Source organism: Cuculus canorus, chromosome 3 (assembly GCF_017976375.1).
Source record: "Cuculus canorus isolate bCucCan1 chromosome 3, bCucCan1.pri, whole genome shotgun sequence".
NCBI lineage: Eukaryota > Metazoa > Chordata > Aves > Cuculiformes > Cuculidae > Cuculus > Cuculus canorus.
Genome location: NC_071403.1, coordinates 79,189,596 through 79,212,635, shown reverse-complemented (window position 1 = coordinate 79,212,635; position 23,040 = coordinate 79,189,596).

Here is a 23,040-nt window from a genome sequence, read left to right as displayed (position 1 = left end):
CGATCTGGCTCTGTGGGGTTGTCTTCTCCCAGCTTTGCCTGCTGACCTCAGTGCTTTTATCCAGAGTAACCACACATGCATTTATCACACAACTTTATGAACAGTGAAGGTTTATTACGTTGTACTTAAACCTCATTTAACCTTTTCTCAAGAAGCAATGCTTTAAAGTGGGATTCTGGGAGTGTGTAAAATCCTGGCAAGATGCTTCCCAAGTGGACTGTACATAAGCTCCCTTGAAGACAAAATGCAGGCGTAAACCCTACATCTACTGCCTTCATTTTTCTGCTATGAGGCAAAATATTGCAGCCTGATAAGAATTTATCAGAACACCTAACTTTAGATTTTTGTATTTGTTTTTATTTTTAGATTAATCTCTGGCTCAAAAATGCATGTGTCTTCGTCTTCTGTGGTGGCACCCACAGCCCTGACACCCCTCTGTGCAGGTGGCCTTGGGGTAGTCCTCAGGCCCAAAGACCTCCTGTGAGCTGTCACGCTGCTCAAAAACCTCTTCTCCTGGAGGGAGAAGTGAGAAATAAAAAACTACAGCTGAATAGTACAGAAAGCTTCCTGGCAGGAGCAGTTCCCCCAGGGGAGCTATGCAAATCCTGTCACTTGGGATGTTAGAAACTTGAGTGAATGAAGTTCCAACCTAAAGATAGAAGGAGAACATCCTTCATGGGTGAGGAAGGGACTTGGGAGACTCCAAGGCTGGGTAGTCTGTTTCCATGAGTCGTTTCAGTGATATCTGTTCATGTCCTGGATTGGCCCTTAGTGAATAAAATGTTTGTGGCACTTGGGAATGGAAAAACACAGTAAAAAAGATTCAAGATATGATCAGAAGTGTTTAGTGAAATTAAAGAAACCTTAATTCTGGCAGAGAAAAAACCCTCAGCTTTGGTTTTTGCAGAGCCAAAAGAAAATAACCCAACCCCCCATTTCTGTAAATTCTCACCATGGCAAGATGAGTTGCAAAGCATGCATACTTTTATGCATGCCCATGTTGTTGCCTGAAGATGCTGAGTTAGACTGCTCTTGATACAGAATATGTGCCACTACAGTGCTGTGTAAGCCAGATAAAGGAAATGAGCATTTGGTTAGATTTTTTTTTTTATTTACTTGATCGATTTTTTTTTTTAAATTTTCTATTAGTAGTTATGCTGTGGTTGGGTTAAAGGATCAGTTCTCTGGCGTAATATCTTAAACAGATACATTTCTCCTTGTTTTGAAGCACTCCAAGTGCTTTGCAGTAAATACTGCAATTAGTGGTGGCCACACAGGCAAGAAGAGAAAGATTAGCACTGTTTGTTGGGTCTACCCACCCACTTTCCCATGAACTCAAGGTTTTTCCTGGCAGGGAGTGTCCTGCTATCCAAGCTTTGTCTGAGCCTTAAGAATTTTGCACCTGACATCCCCACCACTCTTTTGAAAAATCTCCTCGCATAGAAGCTCATAAACACAAAGATTCCTCAATGCCGTCAATGAAGACACTTCATTTATAGAAAGTCTGAGACTCTTCTAGATACAGCCAGAAATAAATACTTGTAAAAAGGTCTTCCAAGTTGGTGGCAAATGTTAGCAGAGGTTGATATCAATGATTCTCTATAGCTTGGGGAATGAGTGGAGGAATTGTAGGAATGGCTATATTTAAGGTGGCTGGGCCGGACAGTGCTGCTTGCAAGGCAACCTGACAATTAAATCAATAATTTACCTAGTGGTACAACTGCAATGGTTTGAGTCTTCCCAAGTCAACTTAGAGGTAAGCAAGAATGTGCCGTAAAAGCGTGTTTTTGAACCACAGCATAGAGATTTAATTGATTTACTCTTTATTCTTTTCAAAAGACAGCTGAATGTCAAAGGTCTTTCTTTTGAGAAGTACTGGAAAACCCGTTGTCAAACAACCTCTACTCATTTAATAATTTATCCCATTTTGTAAAAGAAAGGCAGCTGACATGCAGTAAATCTAGTCCGTGTTTAAATTACTGCATTGAACAATAATAAGAGGAATGAATAATCTAGTACATCTATTTAAAATTAAACATATATGAAACTGTTTTTCCAAATGATCACCAGGGGCTATAGTTTAAAGGCAGGACAGAAACCATGAACAGAATGAAAATGCCGAACAGTAGTTTGCAAGTGGCAGCAGAATTATTTATTCTATTTTTTCTATACATAAGGAATAGAGCTAAATGAACAATGTTTAAGCATGTCAGAATTTCATCAATTTTGCATGAGCATTCACAAATTTCCTGGTGGGGGTAATTGCTTGCAAATACATTTAAACTAATGATATGTTATATCCTTACTTGATATAAAACTATTAAAAGATACGTTATTGCATTTGACAATGCCATGAAGCTGGGTCAAAGCTTAATGACAGATTTCTGCATTCGTAAATTAAGATACACTCTGCTGGAAGCAAATATTTTGTAAAAATAAAAGCCATCTACTACAAAGTTTGCTCATTGATCTAAGGTTGCTTTTTGGTTTCTCCAAGCACTGGGCTTGCAAAACTAGAGGAAAGGGAGATTCTTTTGCAAAGGCAACTCTCAAAATCAAGTGTGGCTATTTGTCATGCAACAGAACTAACGAGGCTTGTAAAAGATATCATGTGATTTTAACAGTCCAATTGGAGACTTGAGGAGTAAAACTGGTGCATCAACTGGAGGGATTGCTGGAAGGAAGAGCTAGATGGTTTATTTCATCTAGAGTTGAGGTTGCTGGGAAGTTTTTTTAACCCAGGAAGAAATTCAGAAACTGGTACAGAGAGCATCAAAAGACCCTGAAGAAACCAGTCAAATTGAGGTTAGTGTGATGAAGTTTGTTAAGGGCTGCCACATCTGGGCTTTCTCAGGTGCTATCTGAGGCATTCCTGGTTGCTTCATCATGGCAGGAGTGTGCCAGGGAAGCAGCTCCATGCATATCAGCTGTTAGTTATTTCTTATGCAAGTTTGCAATCAATATGGCACTATGCTGGTCTGAAATTTCAGTTATTTACTGGAGATTATAATAAAAATGAAATATTTAGAAAATAAAATGTATGCAGGATGTAACCAGGTAACCTTCAACAGGCAACGGAAAGGTCTTGGAGCCATGGAAATATATGGGAAATACCCTGTTGTTCCAGGAGAACCTATAGGATGTTATACCTTAAGAGAGAGACTGATAAAGTTTAAATAAGGTTCCCGGGTTGTTTGAAGCCTGTGACAATGTTGTTACGTGGCTACGCTTTATATCCATAATTGCAAAGCAGTTGTGAAGGATAATGCATTCTACAGAGACACTGCCACATGCTGCTGCTTTACACCCAGCAGCACGTGTACAGCAGCAAGTAGGGAGGCAGTAGGACTAATGACAAATTCTCATTTACCCTGTACAGAAATCTGCCCCAAACCCCTCTCTTGGCAGTGTAAGTGGGCCCAAATGGATCCTGTCCATGCTCAGAAGCTGTCCCTGACACTGGTGTTGTGGTGGTGGTTTGAGCACCAGCTCCAGGTTGTTTTATGTTCCTGCTCACAGCGCCTTTTCTGTAGCCTGCGGTCCTCCGCTGCATAGCAATACTGAAATATCCTTTCCCGTCACCTCTTGTGCTCTCTTTCACTCTTTGAATTGCTCTGATTCCTAACATCATTGAGGATTATTATAACCTTCCTTCATAATGTACTATAAATTTTATTATAAAACACAAATTCTTCGGCTCCCGAGCCCCATCTTACATGGAGACAGCGTGCTGTAGTTCTTCCACTCGCAGTAATGTGAGCAGAGAGCTAATGAAGGTCTTTATGTAAATTTTCCAGTTATCAGGTAAAATCTTCACATCGAAATCTGTCACATGTTATAAAAATTCTTTATGTTATCAAATGCTAATGATAACTCAGAACACAGAGCCCACGGAGGAGCTTTGAAATCCTTCATAAAAACTGCATTCGGCCCCAGCAACCAGAGCCTTGAATTTCTACTCCGACTACTCCAGTTTGTAATTAGCATAGTGCAGGCTTCTCTGCCCTCTGAAACCATAATGTTAATTACAAAAATTACACTGTGTTTAAAAGTGCAATTAAGAGACTGTGCTGCACAAAGGGAGCCATGGAACCTCTTTGCACACTTTGAAGCCAGGTCACAATGCAGTCCATGAAAGAGAGTCCAAGGCTCGTTCCCTGCTAAAGGCTTGGGAAGATCATAGGGAGATCTCAGCTAAAAATGAGCTCTGGTGGGTTCTGCTGAGCCCTTAATGAATACTGCTCTGCCTTGGGAGGGAAAGTGGTAAAAGGTGGTGTGGTGGGGGAGAATATTGAACTAATTAAGGACCCGATCTGGCAGTGGTTATTACATCTGGTTGGATGGCTGTTGCAGTGGTGAATAGTGCAGGATCTGCCCCTCAGAGGTCATGGTTCAGTTGCAGCTGCAACCAACCTATGGCTGCTATGGTACTTGTATGGCACCTGAAACCAAAAAAGTATTTTCATTTGTGCTTTGTTGCATTGAGTAACTTGGAAAAAAATTAGTGCTTCTGCCCTGGTACTCGGCTAAGGGTTTGTTCTGCCCTGAGAAACTGGGGTACCCTCTGTTATTCAGGTGGTGCTGGGACTGGGCATAGTGGTTGCCAGTCAACAGAAAAAAAAGAAAAGAAAACAGATTGGAATTTTTTTATGAAACCTCAAACATTTAATAATATGAACTTGGGTAGTCCCCTGCACCAGAGGCCTTCCAAGTGCCTTGCACAAGGTGTTAATTAATTAATTAAGACCCAGAGCACCCCTCTGTGGCTGGTATCTGCACACCAGCTTATAGAGAAACCGAGGCACAGCTGGCAGTGGGAAGTGATGGGGGCAGCTGTGGCCAGTGCAGGAGAGCCCACAGGGCCCCATCCTTTCCCTCTACACCACCAAAATGATGTTCTTATGCATGTGCTGGCTGAAAAGAATTGAGCAGCTCTGTGGCATCAGCTGCTTGTGGTGTTTTGGAGGAGGATGATGTGAGTAGCAAACACATGGATCCCACTCCTGCTGCTCTCCACCTGAACTGAGATCTGAGCCCATTCACCACCCTCAACTGGCACAAATTGGGTACTTGCTGTGACATGTGCGAGGCAGGATTAGGCCTCGCTGATATGTGAAAGGCTATCAGCCTGGATCTGATATGAACTGTGAGCCATTACCTTTATTCAGTCTTTCCTTGAATTTTCCAGTAACTTTTCCATACAGCCTTACATAAAAAAACTTCAATAACTGTTCAATAAATCATCAACCTGACCTTTTCCAGTAAAAATGAGCACTGCCACGGGTGATGCCAAGTGTGTGAGTGTGTGTGTGTTGGAGGCGGGGGGGAAGGCATGTGGGAGCCCAGCTTCATTGAGAAACTTCAGTGCAGACAGCAGCCTCGGGTTTATTTTACTTTGGTGCCTGACAAAAAATATATATATATCCCACTTTCCTTCTCTTTGCCTTCTACCTGCCCAACTGGTTATAGACCCAGACAGTTTACATATGTGATCCTTCCTATTTAGAAAATTAATGGTGTTTTCTGGCTCCAAATCACAGCTTGTGGTGCTCTGCAGGCGATGAAAAACTTGGCCAGCTTCAGCAGCAAAGCAGCCATTAGAAAATTAACCCTTGGTGGCAAAAGAGCAAAGGTACCCCAGCGAGGTCCACGAGAAGTGGCAGGCTGTAGCTTTCAGGTGTACCTACATATGTTAGCAATGTAAAACCAGCACAGGCAGTCCCCCTGGAGAGTGCCCATCAAGCCTGTTTGTAGCTGGATACTGTGGAGAGGGCATGGCCATATCACTTGGCAGCGAGAGCGACCAATATGCCATGATTTTCATTAGAGCACAAGAGAAGCGCTGAACGAAGATTATGAATCAGAGATGCCTGTCTTAGCTCTATCTAAACTACAAAGCACTGGGGCACTTGCGCCTTGGTGTTGCCCTGGTCCCCTGCTGGTCCAGTATTAGTTATTCACACATCTCACTGTCATTTATCGATGGCAGCGGTGCAGAGGAGCAAAAGTGAAGATTGCAGAAAACTTAAAGTACATTTAGAAAAAAAAAGGCTTGTGCATTGCTGCAGACTTCTTTTTGGCTTTGAGGTGTGAACTCCTCTGAGTTATGAAAGGCTGCACTCAAAACTTGTGGACTGTGTGAGTGCAGTGCATTGCCCTTGTGGCAGGGACGGGGGAGAGGTCTAGGGTCATGTCATCCACTTTTTGGTTTGGCAAAGATCTTGAATTTCCATGACATGAAAGTTGTCACTTTGTGCTGGGGGGTTCAATGGGGCTTCCCAAGCTATCTCAAAACAGAAAAAAAAAATAAACAAACAATGGACCTCACAGAAGAGAAGTAGCACTGCGTCTCTCAGTGCCCCAGCTGTGCCCATCTTGCAGGGTGCATCCCCAGAGTGCCCCGGAGCCCTGAAGGGTGGACACAGCACAGATTAGGGCTGTGTTGGCTCTAATTTTGAAGAAAATAAAGCAAAGTAATTTTCATGTTGCCTTGAAACAGCGCAAGCAGAACACTGCTATGACACAGGTGCCACCTTTCCTTCTGGTCAGCCAAGGGGTTCTGGCTGGGGTCTTGCAGTGGGGGCTCTGGGATGGCCAATTGTGCTGCATGTGGCTGGGAGGTCATGCTGGCACCATCTTCTCCGGAGAAGCTTTGCAGTGCCGTTACTCACCCTTTGCATAGTGCTGTGCCAAGGGATGCGAAGGAGTAGAGCTGCTGTTTGAGTTTTGCTTCTGTCTCTTTCCTGCTTTGTGGGGACTGCAGCATTTTTTCTCCCCGGCCTTTCCCCTTCCCACGTACATGCTCATACTTTGCCCTGCAAGAATACTTTTTTCATGGCATGTTTTTAAAAGAGAAGAACATCAGGGCAGGTTGTGACTGTTGCTTTCTACCTGTAGCAGAGAGTGGGATGACAAGGCTAGGGATCCTGTATTGGATGCAACAGAAGCCAGGTGAGCATCACTTCTGCTACCCCTGGTCCTGTGAATGCTTGATCAGCTGTTTTTTTCTTTATGCTCATGGTACCGGAAACCGCAGCTGTTAATTTCACTGCCTCTGAATTTGGGCTGCACGGTGCTCAGTGAAAGCAGGCTGTTCTCCTTCCTGCCACTGAGCTAGTTTGTGCCTGCCCTAAACTGGGGATAAACAATACCAGAATGGTAATTACTCCTCTCTAGTTCACTTTGACAAAAATGCCCTAAAATGAAGACTAGCACGATCATAGATGATGAATTTTCCATTAGCCTTTGTTAATGCTATTAATAAGATTAATAACGTATAGTAAGAATGTCAATAAGATTATCTCAATAGTGTTTGGATCAGCCTTTCAGCTGGTAGCAGTGAGCCCTTCCCTGTATATCCTCGCTGGGCTCAGGAGCAAAGTTTCTGCAGTGGGGTTTGATTTCCAGAGAGCAGACAGGGCACATTTCTACTCTCCTTTTAGCAGCTGCTGCTATAACCCTTACAAGCAGACCCAGGGCTTGCACTCAAAGCACCGGGAAACTTGGCACAGCCCAGGACTCTCTAAAGTTGCTGCACAGCAAAATCTTCTCTCAAAAAAGCTCATTTTGCATTACCTGGGCTGGTGTTGGTGACCCCGTTATGAACTGAATGATAAATTGTGCAAGAAGCTTGCTTTCCTTCTCTTATTTTTTTAAAACATGTGACACAGCAGCGACTAGTGTTAATGTATAAAATTAATTGCCCCGGTGAGACATTTCTTCCAAAAAAGTAATAATAGGCAAGATTTAGCCTTGCGAATGTGAAAACCCTCTGGTATACTAATAAAATGAAAAGGTTTCACAAAATAATATCCCAAATAATTGAGTTCCCTCTACCAAAGGACCCCATGTTGTTTCTCTTAAGCAATATAGAAAAAATTGTGATTATTCCTTTGGACTTAATAAAACATAATTGGAAAAAACATCTTTAAAGAAAGCATAAGGTAATCACTTTCACTTTTCCCAATCAAATTGATGTTGCTCTCTATCTTCCATCCTCCTTGTAAGACGAAGAATTCATAAATGCATTCAGATCATTCAAGACGAAAAAAAAAAAAAAGAGGAAAAAAAGAGCGAACCAGCTTTTTTCTCTTTTTATTTACAAATGGAATCGCCGTGTTTATTTGTGGTGCTAACGCACCCACTCGCAGCTCCTTTTGGTTTGTAGTGCTGGATAATTTGGCTTCGGGGATTTTAATTTTTTTTTTTTTTAATGACGGTATTGGAGGGGTTAGTCTCGATAATATTTTTTTATTTATTTGTTTTTTTAGGTGCATGTGACGGTTCAAACTTTTGAACAGCCCTGGCTTGTAAATCCAATGCCCATCGCCTCCTCCTCCCGCTCCCCAGAAATGCACGCTCCTACTGTGCTGCATTCATAATCAAATTAGTGCGCTGTGAATAGGTTAAAAAAACTGTTATCCAGCCGCTGCCGCGAAAGATATTTTAGCCCACTCCCCACAAAGCCCGCCCTTCTCTGCTCCCCGCTGCCTTTTTTCCTCCCTACGTGAGACATAAAGACATCCACATGGACAGAAAGATCTTTACCTTACTTCTCCTATGCAATCTTAGCCCCTTTATTTATTTCCCCCACCCACACAACATAACAAAACAAAAGTAAATTCTCCAGAAATGAGATGCTCGCAAGAGAAAAAAGGGAGGTGGGGGGGGGGGGGGGGGGGGGTTGGGGTGGGTGGGAAGCCGGTGGGCTGCTGCGCGAGAGATGCTATAGGGAGACAGTGCTGGAGATAGTTGTCCCAGCTACGAGATAAAAGCTACATTACATGAAATTAATGGAGGCTGTCTGAGACATACATGAATCACTGTTTCAACACTAAGAAACCAGCACAAAAGAATAAAGAAATCTGAGTACTAACTATATCTTCAAAGGTCTCCTATTTACCCAGCTATACCGGGTACTGACACAAGTGGGGGGAAAATATAAGAAAAAAGCACTGCTGTGATCGAATGAATGAGACCATATGAGCTATATTGGTGCCGTATGCATTCTATTTAGCTGATATCAAACACAGTTTAATGAAAGTTAAATAGTTTCTGAGGAGTGCATGAGCTGGAACAGATTAGATTCCACCGAGGGGTCTGTCAGCATATTGTTGCTCACATGTATTCCCTGCTCAGAGCTGCCACAATTCCAGCACTCCATTAGCAATACACAAAAGACTTATGCAGATAGCGGGCATAAGCATGTACCGCCATGTTGGGAAATAAAAAAAAAAAGGAAAAAAAGAAAGAAAAAAAAAAAGAAAGAAGAGGAAAAAAAAAACCAGATGAAGGTTTTGTTCAGTGCGTTTATCTGAAAATAGATCTCTGTAATTTGAAAGTGATAAGAATAGATGGAGAAAAGGAGAAGTGGGGGCTGTAAGAAAAATACAATTAAAAAAAAAGAGAAATATGTAAACTACCTTAAAAGAACAGATATTGCACCAAGTATATAATGAGGTTTTGATCTTTCAGGGGACAATGACATGGGTGAATGCTGTGCCCTTTTGATCTGCAAGTTACATCTGGTCTTAAAGGCACAGTGGTTCCCGTGGCCTCTCTCCCCCAGAAGTTGTAGTAGAAGATGCTTTTTGGAGAGAGGGGACAAAAATCCTTCCTACAAAACAACACCTCTCAGGTTCCTCCTTCTTATTTTAAGATGCAGAATTCATTCCAGCAATACTGCTGGACAGCCTGTGCGCCTAGTACAATCGCTGTCACTGAAACTAACATGAATTGAGATTAATTTTTATCACTTCAGAGGATTTTTATTCCTCTCCCTGAAAAAAAAAAAAAAAAAGAAAAGAAAAAAATCCTCCTTCTCTCCTTCTCAGAGGTGTCTGTTTTAAAATTAGTAGTAGGATAAGGCTGGTGGGGGTATTTAGATATCAGATGGCAATTGCTCAGTGATTATTGCATTTTGATTTAATCTGACAGAACTGATCTTGCACCATGAAATCTGTATTTTCACAGGAAAATAGAAATTGCCATGCTGGAACAGACCATTTGTCCACCCAGTCCAGAGCACTGTGTTGGCCTGGACCTGTATCTGGGGGTAGCCTCCCCCTGTACTTGCACACTCCGCAAATATTATTTATAACGGGGGGGGGGGGACACAGAGACAGGAATGGGATGACAAGGGAAAGGATTTCTCCTTGCTCCTGACTGACAGTCACTTTACACCCTGTGGCATCAGGATTTTTTTTCCCCTGAAACTTTTTTTTTTTTAACCCAACTAAGTGCAGCCACAAATATTATTTCTGCCCATGGAAATGCTGCAAACTCTTTTTGGAGAATGCCTGTTGGCAGCAGTGCTCACCCTGGACATTGCCATCCAGTGTCAGGGATGTTACTCTCCTTTGGGATATTGCAGGTGGGACACCTCCCCCTCTATTCTCTCCCCTTCCCTCCTCACCCACCTCTCCTCTAATTCAGTCAAAGAAAAGGGGGCACAAGCGAAAACATGATCATTTGTTCGGGTTTCTTTCTTTGCAGCTGAGAGCCTGCCTTATTAATATTATCTGGGCTGGGAGTGCACAGTGTTTCCTCAGGCATCTCTTCTGAATCATTTTATCATTATTCATAGGGATAAAAATGGCCCAAACTGAGGATGCTGAGGATCCATTTAGGGTTGCCTGTCAGATCCACTAAGGTAATTGGCTCCATTTCTTCATTCCCATTCTAAATTAAAATAATTTTATTAAGTGGTACAGTAGGTGTTTCACCTGTGTCACCAGCTGTCTATTAGAGCCAGAAAGGGCTTTTCCACATTATTTCTGTCTGTTCTTATAACATTATGTCATTGTATTCTGTGTTACATCATGTCAGAGGTTGCACAGTCCCATGTACTTAAGCCCAATGGTTACAAAATGTAGGTCCAAAATGCCCTTTTCATGGCAGGGAAAAGTCAAATACACTTGACTGTACCAACTCTACTCATGGTTTCCCAGATATTATCCATGCAGCAGGAAAAATGACCATGTGACTGAGAGCAGGGTCCATAGCATAATTGAAAATGTACTACTAACGAAAATGATGAACCGGGGATAGTGGTGAGGTTCCCAGCAGCAATATTTTGAGAAGAGATAGTTTTAAAGCTATGCTGCTTGTGTATGGGAGGAAAGCATGTGAATGGGTCTCTGTGGAGGGAAAAACATGTAACACAACTAGTCTCTGCAGGTAGCAGCTACTGGCAGTCCTGATGCCAGTTCTAACCTGGTGCTAAATAATGAATAGGAGGCTGGTGAGGTGTATTTAGGTTTTTGTGGGTTTTTTGGGTTTTTTTTTTTCTTCAGAGCTAGATCGTTCTACCTCGTAGGGATCTGTCTGGGATCAATAGTTGCACTTTAAATAAGTGGGAACTGAGATGGAGCTCAAAAGTGCCATTGTGAAGGTGGTTAGTGTCAAAATAAGGTATCTGTGACTCCCAGTTTCATGTTTGGAGCATCCAGCCACATTGGTGAGGGATGGGGTCCATGTTTCCATCAGCGGTGTTCACACCCAACATTTGAATGCAGCATTATGCATCTCCAGTCAGTGTCTTGGCAGGAAAGCACAGGTGGGTAAACGCAAATTTGAGCATCCACCTGAATTAGACATCTTCTTGAGAATGGATGGTTGGTAACTGAGATTCCTACATCCCACAGGGGCAAGGGAAACAGGAGGAGTTATGGCAGCAGAAGAAACATCAGAGAAAGCTGCTGATTGATATTTTATTTCAGCCCCGCCATGAAACACTAGCTGCCATAAGGTGGAAGTTTCCACAAGCAGATAACGCGAGCTGTGCAGTGAGAAAAGGTCACTTTTCCAATGGACAAAGTCATTTCCATACAGAAAAAGGTGCAGCTGCACAATAACATTCCTTGTGGTTAGATAGGGAAGGAGGTGGGGGGAAAGGCATGTTTGTTCAGTTTTCAGGGATCTTGCAACTGTTTTTCTTCAACCTGCAGGTGGCATTAGCACTAAAAATGGATTTTTCTTTCTTTCTTGAAAAGTGTTCAGCAATGAAATGAAGAAAGCTGCAAGAGTATTTGTAGTAGCACTGTGTGCTTGGAGTTAGTCATGCTAACTGCAGATGGCATTTTTGCATGTTTTATAAGGCAGGGATATACAAATGTTTTAGCACCCTGAAATATAATACACTAAGTTTCCGGAAGCAGGCAGGCTGGTAGGACCAGAAGAGCCTGAGCTTACACTAAATCTGTGCAACTGTGAATGAGTTGTGCTGCTCTCAGAGCAGTGCTCACTGCTGGTGATGCCAGGCTGACACCTGTCCATCAAAGTGCTAGGTCCAGCTAGACAGCATCTCAGGCTGCAAGCTTGTCCCCAGTCCTCAGTGAGGGACAGTTTTGGATGCCTCAGACTGCTGAGGAGCAGTTTATTGTGGGCCCGAGAGCTGGTTCCCATTAAAATCAATGATCAGAGCAGGATTAAGCCCTCTTGCATAGTAAGGAACACTGGGGAAGTGCTTCAGCTTTTGACGGTAGAGTGTCTCAGGCTCTTTCACTGTGAAATGGTGAATAATAATAATACCTGCTCACCTTTACCTGGCATGGGGTTGCTGGAAACATTACCTAGTGATGAAATGGGGCTTAGAATATGAAACCTTATGTACCCCCACCGCCTTTTTGGTGTGTATGCCAGGAACAGGAGCAAGCTCCCATTTTAAACTGTAAAATGCACCCCAAACCCTGACATTAATGCATCCACCTTCCACAAACACTGATGCCCCTGTGGGGCATCGTCCCAGCAGTTCCCTCCAGCAATGCTGGAGGCTCCTTTCATCTTGTTCTGATGAATTGAAAATGAGCCATTTATGGCCATAGTCATTCAGATATAAGTCCACTCAGGTAGCACAGGAAGAGCAAGTTTAGAAGAAGGAAGCCCAGCAAAGATGGAGCTGGGTCAGTCTTTCCTCTGCTGCCCAACTCTTCACCCAAGAGCCACAAGGGAACACAATGATAAAACCAAACCCAGGCATTGAAATTCCTTGCAACCTTGTGCTGTTTCAGCCATGTATGACCCAGGGTAAACCTCAAGTACCTGAGAGCAAGGCACCTACAAACTTCTACTGAAACCCAGAGTCTGTAGCTATGAAAGCTTGAATCAGCCATCTACTTGTAAGTTTTCTTTTCTCTCCTTAGTTTTTCTGCAGCAACTCAAGCACTTCTTCAACACCCAGATCCCTGACTCTAGCCAGATGCTGTCCTCTGCTCTAAAGTTGGTACTTATAAGCAAAAACCTAGGGCAATGCTGACTTCACTAGCAGCTCTATCCATGACAGTTTAGGTGCAATTGGATGCAAGCAGCTTAGATTACAAAGACTTCCCCCATCACCCAAACCAAAAAATTGAATGAATATCATGAAAAAAAAGACAGGGGTTGCTGGCTCCACTGGTGTTGAAGTCTCCAGAAGAAAGTCAGGAATGCTAGGAGGGAGAAGAATTGCAGCAAAAGGATGCTGAAGAGGGAAACCGTCAGCTGAAGGAGAACTGAGGCCACAGAACTCTCACCAGAGACTGTGTGGTGGTTTTTTTCCTTTTTTTTTTTTTTTTTCTTTTTAAGCAAACCATTTTGTTATTGGGAAGTGCTAATTTGTGAAAGCAAAACAACTCCAGGCAAAGGGTGTTCTTTGACAAATTTCCCATACTGAGGAGGGGTGGGGAGAAGCATGAAAAAGAGAAGAAAATAAATGTAGAACGATTGCAATGTCATGGGGGGTAAGTGGTCTGTTTGAGACAGGGGCTAAATCACTGCTAAATCACTGCAGGCAGAATTGATGTGAGACGAGCACACTGAGAACTGGGCAGGGGCATAAACCTAATTGATTTGAGGCTGGAGCAGGGAGTTAATTGGGGGCCAGGGTGGAACAGTAACTAACGTAGCGCTGTGATAGCCAAAAGCATATCTCACTCTATGCCGGTCACATTGGTTGTCCTGCCCGCATGGCGCATGAATGTTGGGAGCCAGGGAATCACCCCAGTAGCTTAAACTGTGATTTTGTTATTTTGGTTGGAGGCCGATCTCGTGCTTTTGGAATGGGATTGAGCATGTTTTGAGCACTTTCAAAGGCTCTCCTTCGCGATGGATCTCGGGAGAGAGATGCTGCACAGCATGGCTCAGCAGTGCTTGTCATCCACAGCCTTGTTTTGGCTGGGGAAGGGGAGGAGCGATTGGCTGCCACAACAATTATTACAGCAATTGTGGAAAAATGGGTGCTTTTGCAGACAACTTCATTCCTCTCAGAGAAGCAACGTACATCCCCAAGGAAACCACCGAGACCAGGTTCACAGTTATTCCTTACAAGTGTTCCTTTTTTTTTTTTAAAAAAAAAAAGACTGTTAAATTGAGCACTCAAAATTTGAAAATGCAAAGATGAAGGTTGCCTGGGCAACTGCTTTGCACTTAATGAGGAAATGATCCTGTGAAACAAACATTAAGTGATCATGTAATTAAAGACTGAATCTAAATTCCATTGTACAAGGGAGAAGCCTGAATTAAAGTTGACATAGCAACTTTCAGTTTGGCATTTCCTATATTTTAAGAACTTGACTTAAATTTAATATTTTTAAAATTATTTTCTCCTTTTGTATGCAATCTTAGTTTTTTTTCTGCAAGAAAATTTATGGAATATCAATATTTTGTGGCCAAACTCACCTCCAGCCACAATCTGAGTTTCAGCCTAGCAGCCGTAGATTCTCAGTGCAGATGCCTACTGTTGGGACAGAGGGTGCAACTTTCGTCTGCTGCCTTTTGAGGATTAATTTACAGCTGGAGGAACAGCATGGCTTTTCATTTTGTTATAATGTACACTTTGCCGCACTGCATCTGATGGGCAGTGAATTTAGACTATATCAGATGTACTGAAGGAAGATACAAGGAAGTAGCATACAGAACAGTCTGTCCATAGGAAGACTTCACCCAAGCCACTAGTAGTTAGAGGTTGTTTTAAACTCTCAAGAATAATGTTTATATCCCTTCCAAACCCTATTTTTTTGGCAGTGGATTTGGATTTAGATTTCACCCTTTCACCATTTCCATTACCCAGTGTGTCAGAGGAACGTGGTGACTCAGTATTCCTGGGGTCTGCTTCAAGCTCTAGGGCAAGAGTGTGGTCCTAAACAGTTATTTGCAATCCCTCACCAACAGCACAAGGAAGTGCTTTAAAACTAGAACATTAAATGCCACTTGGATAAGAAAAACTTTTAAGTGATATCCACTTCTATATAATGTATGAATCCTTCTAAATAATACCTTCCATTTTGTTCCTTTTGCAAAACCACAGTGGGATCTTCCAATGCATTACAGCATACTTGCCATTTCAAACTGTATTTAAGACTTTGCATTAGCAAACTCCTCTCTTTAATTCATCTGGAAACACTCACGCAGTTTTAGCTTACACATTTTTCAGCTTACTAAGTGATAGTTACACAGAGCTCTACCATTCTCTTGCTATTTTCAAGGGCGAGAAATGTCCGTACATGCAGCATGTACTAGGGCCTGGCTTTTATTATTATAATTGTTATTGTACTTAGCTATCTGTCAATGCAGAGCTTCAATTTGACACAAATTATCTCCACAGTGGTATGTTCCTACTGTGAGATGCTCTCATGGCTCCAAGCTCCAAGAATGAAGGCAAAAGACTAGATTTAACCTTTCTTCCATTTGCACCCAGTCTAATTTTGCCTAATCATCTCAAGTTATTTCTTTTCTTTCTATTTTTTTTTTAATAAATTCCAGCCTATCCAAGTAGTTCCTAAGAGTTATATCTAGAAATACAGTGAAACCGTAGGGAAGCTTTACTTTGCATTTGCAGAATTGACAATGGATTTGGGGCACCTCAGTTCTCATCTGTCTATCTAGGGGCACTGGGACACTCAATGTGAGTGCTTGTCCATGACTGCTTCTCATTTAGGTTGGCTTCCTTTGGTATCTTTCTCTTCTCTACTCAGTCAGTTAGTCTTTGTCAATGTAGACTCTTGTTTCTTGTAGCATAGGCTAACAATATGACTGTGGGTAAGAAAATTATCTAACATTTAGGTGCCAATGCGTTTTCTCAGTTGGTTTTGAATAATGATAGCTGTGTGAATTTTTTTTCATCTTAATGAGAGCTGTATGACTTTTTTTAATTTTTTTTTTTTTTATTTCCATGCCTAGTGTTTATCCTGGCAGGAATGGCAGAGGTTGATGCACTTTTGGGGTAAGATGGCTGTGAGACCTTGTGAGACTTCTTCCACCTCCATTGCCATATATACTGATAAGCACAAACAGTGCTTGTTTCTAAGCAAAGGAGACTCCATTCCTATTGAATTCAGCTTTGTACTGCTTTCATTTTTCCAGGATAGGTTGGGAAGTTCATTCAAAGTTCTTCTTTTACTGTGGGACATCTCTGACATTTCCCCTTTGACAGAGGCCGAACAGTGTGATTCAGTGACCTTCTGCACCAATGCTTCAGTTAGATACTATTCCTGCTTCCTCACACAGCCTGCTCCACCAGTGTCCTTGTCAAGCTCCATTGTTTTACTGCCACCAGCTGAATCCAAGTCTCCTTGTTTGGCCAGGCACAGCACCTCTCTTCTTTTAATTCATGTAAGTGTTTTTATTTTATTATTTTTCCCAACCAGACTTCACTATTTCTTGCAAACTCTTCACTGCAGAGTCTCTGTCCACCCAGCAAGAGCAGCTGTAACCTGTCTTTCTGATCCCATATTTCAGTTTTGCTTGACCTGTTATCCCGTTCTTTCCACCCTCATAGTCTTCCTCACATGCCCTCTTCTCCCCACCCTGCTGCACCCCTTCATTTTTAAATGAAGTTTTTTCCTTTTCTGTATCAGTCAGACCTGGAGACACTCAGGGAAAACTGACTCCTGTTCTTCTTTCTGAGACCTTTCTTCCAGCAGCTGGAAGCAGCAATTACAGGAAAAGTCTGGTTTGAGTTTGGCAAAATTATAAGCAAATGAAACAGTCTCTTAAAATGGGAAGTGTCACGCAACCTTAGTAATAGACAGTACTATCAGCCCCACCTATAATATGTACGTGTGCGTATATAAAAAATGAAACCTGAAAACTGAAAGAACATGAAAAGGCCTCGACCTACTTTCAAACTGATAGGCGTGCTCCCCATCTCTAATGGAAGTAGACAGGACAGGTCTTGTACATCTCTGGCTTCATTTTGCAGAAGTGTATTACAAGTAGAGAATTATTGTGGAAGGAGCCTTGCAGACAATAAAACCAGGGAAGTATTCTTTGCAAGATTTCATTTGCACATGGGTAAAATGCATGAGCTCTTTTGAATCCCATCCACGGCAATTCCAACAGATGTTGAAACATGTGGTAACCAAAAGTAGGTCCAAGACTGAGCCCTCAGGTAGACAGAACTCTTTCTTAACTGTACAGTTTCAGAGTCTGCTTTCCAGCTGCAACCCAGAGGAAATTTGGAGGGAGAGAGAGATTCATAGTGTCCTCTTTAAGCCCACTGTTAGCTTATTAGGAAACTGAGAGCTCTTATTCCTGGAAGCAACGTTTTGTGAACTGTCATACTCATTTCCTTCACACGCTGGCACAGATTGCCCACCTGACCTGAGGGCTGAAGCCATTTACATTTGTGATCTGCTCATCTCTCAGAAACCTCCACAAATTAGAAATACCATAAACCATGTTTGTTGTGAGGGCAGAGACATGTCAAGCAAGGTCTGGGTTTTGTGTTTGACCTTGGCTGAAATACTGGTTCAAAATATACCTCTGAAGACTCTCAGTCTCTAAACTTCAAGGCACTGGCTAATGTATAACTGGCTGTAGGTAAGTATTTCTTTATAGAGAGCTTTTCCACACCAGAAGTCTCAAACCAAGCTTCTGCAATATCTTATAGGTGAAAGAGAGAAATCAAAAACTAATGTGATCTCCAAAAATATTTTGAATTGAAGCTGTATAATTGCAAGAGGTTTTCCATCTGTGTGAAGATTTCTAATGGGATTTTTACAGCCCACTGTCAGTCTCTCAGCTGAGAAACATGACGGGACAGCAAACACTGGACACTTTATTTCCTTATTCTTTATTCTTCCTCATAAGGTCTGTAGCACTTTCCATGGGTATACTCCACATTGTGTTTTTGCATGAAGACATGTCCATCCTTTCTGCTTTCCTGTGGTGCCAGGCTCCTCAGGTGGGCATTAGGGCAGCAGAAGTAGCTCTCTAGCTGGGAATGTTGGTTGGCCTATATGCCATGGCCTTAAAGTGGGCAGAGCTGAGAGTGAAACTCTAGAAACAAGCTAGTAATGCTGCAAGACTGAGTGGTCAAAGCTTTGGTATTTTTCTGTGATGAGGCCGTTTCTAATTTACCCTTATTCCCGCCTGCTGAAAAATTCTTCTAATTCTTCCCATGTGAACAGAAAGCATGAAAGGAGCACTGAAAGTCTCTCCTCTTGCTTTTCCATTCATTTTCTTATCCTAAAGCCCTGTGGATGAAGCCTGTTCCAGGCACAGGAGAGCTTTTCCTGTGATTTACCCATGGTATTCTTATCAAAAGTGTTACCTCCAAAACTATTTCCTTTTAACATTAATTATCCTTTGAGCCGGCTCACTCAGAGCACACAAAAGGGTACAGAGGCTTTGCAGGAATTTTTTTTTCTTTTTCATTAAGTACCACATGTGCCTCTCTTTGCATATATTGAGTGGTTCCCCACCACCTTGAAGACATCACAGCATGTACTGTGGGAACCAAAGCTAACAGGTATAAAATGGGTGGTTATTGTTATGTGCTGTAATACTTCCCATATGACCTAGTGACAAGGCTTCTGGTGATGGAGGTGTAAGAATTAAAATAAAAGTTTAAAAAAATAATTAAAAAGAAGGACCGAAATTGACAGCCATTGGGATAACATCCTTTGAGGCTGAGTCTTCCCTGCAAGGCTTGGTGAACCTATGTGCCCTTGCCCATTGAAGGGAGATGAGGATGTGATCAACCCTATGGGCATGGAAGTTCATAGCTGAAGGCAGTCCAACAGGAGCTGGGAGGACAGAGAGGGGTTAATCTATTGTCCTCTTTGCCCAGGGAAATGTTTATCTCCTTGCAGGGAAGGTCTCCTTTCCTTAGGTGTGTTAAGTCAGCCTCAGCTTTGTTTGATGCTGCCCATTTGAGGAATGCTTCTCCCTGACCTTCTGCCAGAGAGACTGATGACAAGGGTGGTTTGAACTAACCTTGACATTCACCAGGGTAAATGGCTTTTTCCACAAGTAGTCAGCAAGCAAGGTGAGCCAGTCAAGAGCTAATGAATCTGTACCTGAGGGAAACTGAACAACAATTGCACTTTTAAAGAAGGAAAGTCTTCCCTGGTTCCATCTGTACTTAAATGCTGGAGGATTAACTCTTCCAGCTCACATCTGAATCTTGACATGTCACCTTTTGACTGGTGGTGGGGAGGCCACTGGTGGAGGTGTGGATAGGCAAAACCACCATGGTAATGGAAAATATGCTCATCTCTGATTGCTGTAATGCTGGAAAAATCTGCTGCTCTCCCTCCTTTCAACAAGTTGGGTGATAACCCTCTTGCAGACCTGCATTGCCCTAGGCCCAGAGTGTCAGCCAAAGGCACTCAAGGGTTGATGGGTTGTTGGGTAACTGCTGCCTACAGGCACCATACCCCCAGATGCACCTTTAAAAGGGATTTAAAGTCTAGATTTGAGTCCTGGGGTTTAGCTTTAGGGTGTGGAGTGATCACCGTAGCTGTCACCAGAGCTGGCTCAGGTCTTGGTGAATGGAGGTATCATATGTAGACAGGTCTGTAACACAGGAAAGTACCTGGCTGCACCTCAGCCTGGAGTTTTCACCTGTGTGTCCACAGATTATAAAAGCAGAAGCGTGCAGGGCCTGCTGTGCCCTTTTCCTGCTTGGGGAAGGAGGTTTCGTTGGCTGCTCAGCTGATATCTGGAAACAATAGAAAGAGCGTCAGCAGTTGCAATGTATTTCACTTTTCTCAGTACTGTCCAGATGATGTATTCTTAGTCCTAATTAGGTTGTTCAAAGCCTAGTCTTTGTGAATAAGCCATCATTGTCTGAAGATTGGCCTGACAGTACTCTGGCTTGTTCATTCACAAATCTTGCCTGTTGCTTCATTTAGTGTTAACTCAGTAGGGAATTCTTCCTGTGGCTGGAGGGAAGAACCAGAGGTGTTGTACTGGATGGGGCTTCCTGGATGGATGGAAATCAGAGTACAGCTGATTTCAGCCCACTTTGGTGAACCTCACTATTTCATGGGAGCTCATGGTCTTGCAAGAAGTTTGCAAAGAAACTGGCTGGTGAGGTGAGAGCCTATTTTTCTGGGATGCTCGGAAGTGCCTGCAGCCAGTTTTTGTCTGGCAGAACTTGGACTCAAGGCACATGGACTGCTTTTCTAAGTCTGCTACTAATTCATGTGTGCATAACTCCTACTGGCTGGACTAAATCGAGCTCTGTAAAATGTATTTATTAATACTTACTTCCTAGGGCTGTTTATTTAAATGTTTGCAAAAGGCTTTGGAAGGCTAAGCAAGGGGAAGGCACAAGTTCCAGCACTGAATCTTAAGCACTGGCAATGGAGACGGTTGGCAAAAAACCAGCGATGCATTTTCCTTGGGATAACAAAAGGTAGTGCCAATGCCATCTTTGTCGCATGACCATCTTCCAAGAGATGGTTTTAAAAAAAGCCTATGATGTTTTAAGGAGGGAATGAAAAACACTAGGAAAATGTGTTTACTTCTGAGATTTCCCCCAGTGAGGATTTGCCCAGCTTTCACCCCTGCATGCAAGCAGCAGGAGCAGAAATGGGAGATGTCAGAGATAAGCTAGGACTGGAGTTAATAAGCGGTGAGGATCTGCCAGGTTTTGTGCCTGCTGATCAAACACATGCAAGTGAAAAGCCTGAGCATGAACCATGGTGCTGGCACAGAGGGAAGGGCCAAACCTACTGTACCCAGGCTGGTGAGCACCCCTGGGTGACAGCTAGCAAGTGTGCACTGGAGGAGGATGGGTGCATAACCCTGTGAGAGACAAAAAGCTGTGGTGCTGGTGAGCCTCCTGAGCAAAAAAGTTGTATACAGTGAGGGAGATAATATTTCATCTCCCTGCTGCGGATCAGTTGGTTCTCAGCAGAGTGTTTTCTGTTTGAGATTTGAGGATTTGCAGACAGACAAACTCCACAACCCAGCAAAGGTCAGTCTGATGATCAGACAGATAAACAGCACCTTTGCCGTAAGCACAACTCCGATTTACGATGCAAAATTTACTCTTTCCTTTACATGATAAAGCGAAACACGTGCTTCTTTAGAGGGCGGCAGCTGAAAACTTTAAAGTAGCATAACTTCCTGAGGTGTTTTTAAAGAAATATGCTTTCCTGTAGCCACAGCCTGCTTCCTCTTCAAGGGTTTTTTCTCTCTAACTACTTTGCTTTGGAAAGTTTCTCTTTCCTGACACCCAAGCCCTACAGAAAAATATGACACCTGCCTTGCACTTGCTTTTGCAAACCAAGACCTTGATGAAAGAGAGTCTGCAGGAGCATTGTGTTGGCCAAGGGCCATCTGGGAGGTATTGGACTCTCTTCCTTGACCAAAAACTGTTCTTTAGTTTCTCAGCCTCCCCACAGTAAAGTCAGTGCTGCTGGCAAGGTGCAGGGCAATAGATATGTCCTCCAGTCTTGTTGGCAGCTCTCTGCAGGATCCAGCACAGCAAATTCCGCACACACCACCACCAAGAGTCCTGTGAATCACTTCTAATGGGCATTTTGCCCAATTAACATCCATAAGATAAGATTGATGTAAGAAGGAACAAGGCGTAAGATATTTTCAAAGTCTTATTTTCTGCTACTTCTGCTTAGGTGGAAAGAAAACTAGGAAGCTTAATTTTGTACAGAAAACACTGAAGTGAACCAGTTTTTTGTGGGTCTGTCTTTTATTCCGGATCTGATTCCCATGAAGACTGTAGTGAAATCTTCGTAGCCAGAATTTGCTTGTGCCATTCTCTATGGAGCCCACATTTCCCTGTGCCCCATGAACTATCTTTAAAGTGAGTAGAAATTAAGTTGCAATGGAAAACCGTCTTTATCAGTACTAGACTAGGCAAAGAGATTCACAGTAAATCAAGACCAGAATCCCTTTAATTTTCTTCTTGCAGACAAGATCCATGTAATTAAACCATTTCTGTAGGTAGTAAAATTCCTGAATGCAGAGGTGTGTCAAATACTTAAGTGAAACTGGTTTTTACTAGTCAAATAATCAAAGAAATAATATCACACTCTATCATAAAAAGAGAAAGAACAGTAATTCCACTCTTTTAAAAAAAAGTAGAAATTGGGGTTTAGAGTTTTGGGGGCTTGGGGAATGTCTTTTTTTCCTGTAGGCAAAAATCCTGTGTTTTGTTCTCATCAAGACTGGGCTCTATATCCATTTCTAGGAATTGTAGGTGTGTATACCTTGAATGGCAGAACTATATCAAATTGGACTCATTTGCTTCTAAGGCAAAAAATAGAGTAGCTATTTAGTCAATCTGTAGAAAGTGATTTTTTAGTATCAGTCTACACTTGAAGTAGTTAAAATTTTTCTTTTAAAAGCCACCTCTGAATCCAGGCAAGCTAACATTTGTCAGGAATCTATATGGCTATAGGCTGCTTGTAACAGGAGTAGATGGCAATGGAGCAAACTTTGGCTTAGTTGGTCAATTCCCCATTTGTAGCTGGAGCCCTGAAATAATGAAAATTATCTTCTAGTCTGTAATATTAACAAAAAAAATTATTTATAAGGTCTTATAACACAATAAAATCATTGTAATATGATGAAAAATGCTAATATTCATTGCTTTGAATGCCATTCTGAGAATTTATATTTTACAAGGATATCCCTACAGATTTTACAGTCAGTAGAAGACATTTAGGTGCAGAAAGAAAGAAAAACAAGCTTCCTTATCTCTTTTGAGTTCTGTAGGCTTTGGAGGGCTCTTTTAGCAAAGACAATATTTTCACCATTAAAATATAAAGCCAAGTTGTAGTGCTCTAAGTTCAAGTTTGAAATGATATA